The sequence below is a fragment of the Oncorhynchus mykiss genome, chromosome 3, assembly GCF_057628025.1.
Source record: "Oncorhynchus mykiss isolate SJ-2025 chromosome 3, ASM5762802v1, whole genome shotgun sequence".
NCBI lineage: Eukaryota > Metazoa > Chordata > Actinopteri > Salmoniformes > Salmonidae > Oncorhynchus > Oncorhynchus mykiss.
This window is the reverse complement of record NC_143024.1, coordinates 60,287,037-60,290,623: the sequence shown is the minus strand read 5'-3', so window position 1 is coordinate 60,290,623 and position 3,587 is coordinate 60,287,037. Positions and strand designations below refer to the sequence as shown.

Sequence of the window (3,587 nt, the reverse complement as noted above, 5' to 3'; positions counted from 1 at the left end):
TACAGACGCACAAATATCATACACCCAAGACATGCTAACCTCTCACCATTACAGTAACAGAGGAGCTTAGTATTTTTTGGGGGGGGTATGATATTTATCCCTCTGTAACCTTCTCACTCATCATTACTACCAATTCATTCAGGATTATCCATAATCATGATAGCATCCACATTAATGTAGAAGTGTTTAGAAACTTTTCTATTCTTATTTACAACAAAAGGGACTCCAAAATGACACTCACCATGTCAGTTCTCAAAGACTTCTCCTCCCATAGTATCGTCGTCTGGGTTAAGACAGACCCCAATCGTTGTCTTTCCAGGCCTTGTTGAAGTGTCGCAACCCATCACTGGGTTCACCTGTGTACCTGGGCACCAAATACAACCTCATTATTAAAAACATACCATTCTAAATAAATGTACATGGATTCAATAAATGTTATTCATATACTTACCACAGATAAAGTAGTTTGCAATAGTTAAACCCAGGGTCAAACTTGGCCCTGGAGGATTGTTTTTCAGCCATCTCCAGAAACCTGGGAACTTCCTCTAACTTCCCAGATCTCCTCAGCAGGTCGATTAGATGTGCCAGTGTTGGGTAGTTGTCTAGCAGGAACATATGGGAAAGACATTACTTCCCATCCAGGGGAGGTCAACTCAGCAGTGTATATTTACATTGAGGTTCTTAAGTTTCCTTTTAAAGATTTGCAAATCTCCATTTAAGTTCTATTTCAGTGGGGAAGTTGTGTATTCAGATCCAGGAGTAACAGAGCCCTGTCACACCTGGTTTGCGCTCCAGTAGCTGCTGAAAGTGGAAAAAACTTGCTCATAGTGCTGCTTCCTGAAAGTCAGGTCAGCCATCATATACGAGGAAAGATAGAATCCCCTCCGGCGCCATAGAACCTATGGCGTCGGAGGGGATGGCTGCTGTTTTACAGGCTTTTTTTCCCCCCTCATTGTTTGTAACTAATGTTGCTGCTACCGCCTCTTATGACCGAAAAGAGCTTATGGACAACAGAACTGCGATGACTCACCTCGAACTGGACAAAGATTTTTTCTTTAATGAGTCCGATGCGAAGGATATACTGCTTTGTCAAGACAAGGCCCAAATCCCCCATCATCAGCGAATAGAAAAGACAGAGGAAAAGGGGGGGAGGGTGGGGTGCCTTGTAAGAATTTGCCGACGAGTAGGTAAACCACCACTTCCCTCCGTATTATTGGCCAACATGCAATCATTGGAAAAAAAACTGGACGATCTCCGATTAAGACTATCCTACAAACGGGACATTAAAAACAGTAATATCTTATGTTTCACCGAGACGTGGCTGAACGACAACACGGATAATATAGAGCTTGCTGGCTTCTCTGTGCATCGGCAGGACAGGGCAGCTACATCTGGTAACACGAGGGGCGGGGGTGTGTCTCTATTTGTCAATAACTCTTGAGGTAAGTCTTGAGGTATTGCTCCCCTGAGGTAGAATACTTCATGATAAGCTGTAAACCACACTATCTACGCAGAGTTCTCATCAATACTCGTAGCCGTCTATTTACCACCACAAACCAATGCAGGGACTAAGACCACACTCAAAGGGCTGTATAAGGCCATAAGCAAACAAGAAAATGCTCATCCAGAAGCAGCGCTCCTAGTGGCCGGGGACTTTAATGCAGGCAAACTTAAATCCGTTTTACCTCATTTCTACCAGCATGTCACATGTGCAACCAGAGGATAAAAAACTCTTGACCACCTTTACTCCACACACAGAGACATATACAAAGCTCTCCCTCACCCTCCATATCCTCCTGATCCCTGCTTACAAGCAAAAACTAAAGCAGGAAGTACCAGTGACTCACTAAATACGGAAGTGGTCAGATGACTCGGACGCTACACTACAGGACTGTTTTGCTAGCACAGACTGGAATATGTTCCGGGATTCATCCAATGGCATTGAGGAGTATACCACATCAGTCACCGGCATTTACGATGTCGTCCTCACAGTGACAGTTTAAACATTTCCCAACCTGAAGCCATGGATAACCTGCAACATTGGCACTGAGCTAAAGGCTAGAACTGCCGCTTTCAAGAAGCGGAACACTAATCCGGACGCTTATAAGAAATCCTGCTATCCCCTCAGACAAAACCATTAAACAGGCAAAGTGTCAATACAGGACTAAGATTGAATCCTACTACACCGGCTCTGATGCTTGTCGGATGTGGCAGGCCTTGAAAAATATTACGGACTACAAAGGGAAAACCAGCCGCGAGCTGCCCAGTGACGCGAGCCTACCAGACGAGCTAAATGCCTTTTATGCTCGCTTCGAGGCAAGCAACACTGAAGCAAGCATGAGAGCACCAGAAGTTCCCGGACAACTGTATGATCACGCTCTCCATAGCCGATGTGTGCAATACCTTTAAACAGGTCAACATTCACAAAGCCACAGGGCCAGATGGATTACCAGGACGTGTACTCAGGGCATGTGCAGACCAACTGGCAAGTGTCTTCACTGACATTTTCAACCTCTCCCTGACTGACTCTGTAATACCTACATGTTTCAAACAGACCACCATAGAACCCATGAACTAGAAAGCGAAGGTAACCTGCCTAAATGATTACCGCCCGTAGCACTCACGTTGGTAGCCATGAAGTGCTTTGAAAGGCCGGTCATGGCTCACATCAACACCATAATGCCGGAAACACTAGACACACTCCAATTCGCAAACCACCCCAACAGATCCATTGATAACGCAATCTCAATCGCACTCCACACTGCCCTTTCCCACCTGGACAAAAGGAACACTAACATTATGTGAGAATGCTATTCATTGACTACAGCTCAGCATTTAACATCATAGTGCCCACAAAGCTCATCACTAAGTTAAGGACCCTGGGACTAAACACCTCCCTCTGCAACTGGATCCTGGACTTCCTGACGGGCCGCCCACAGGTGGTAAGGGTAGGCAACAACACATATGCCACACTGATCCTTAACACTGGGGCCCCTCAGGGGTGCGTGCTTAGTCCCCTCCTGTACTCCCTGTTCACCCACAACTGCGTGGACAAGTATGACTCCCACACCATCATTAAGTTTGCTGATGACACAAAAGTGGTAGGCCTGATGACCGACAACGATGAGCCAGCCTATGGGGAGGTCAGAGATAGGACAACAACCTCTCCCTCAATGTGAGCAAGACAAATGAGCTACTCGTGGAAAAGGAGGGCCGAACAGGCCCCCATTAACATCGACATGGCTGTAGTGAAGCGGGATGAGATTCCTTAACTTTAGTTATTTTAGAACTGAACTGCACTGTTGGTTAAGGGCTTGTAAGTAAGCATTTCACGGTAAGGTCTACATCTGTGGTATTTGGCGCATGTGACAAATATAATTTGATTTGATTAATCAAGTTTTACAACACGATTTTCAAATGGGACTCGACAGAGATGGCATATAAATAGAACTAACCAGTGTTGCATCTTCATTGACCTGGTCACTCTTCAGAATGACACTGCATTTCTGTTGGCAGCCATTCATTCTAGAGTAAGTTACAACCGAGCCAGCTCCAACATCACCTACTAGCAATGAAAACATTCAAAA

The 3,587-nt window shown here is 45.3% G+C and overlaps 1 long non-coding RNA gene across 1 annotated transcript; it reads right to left on the bottom strand.

Annotated features, from left to right (window-relative positions):
- Nucleotides 1–244: 244 nt before the first annotated feature.
- Nucleotides 245–3,587, bottom strand: LOC149984629 (uncharacterized). The gene is made up of 3 exons (XR_016494737.1): nt 3,456–3,587; nt 452–602; nt 245–364 (listed from the first exon to the last, which is right to left on the bottom strand). It is a non-coding gene; the product is annotated as an uncharacterized LOC149984629 (long non-coding RNA).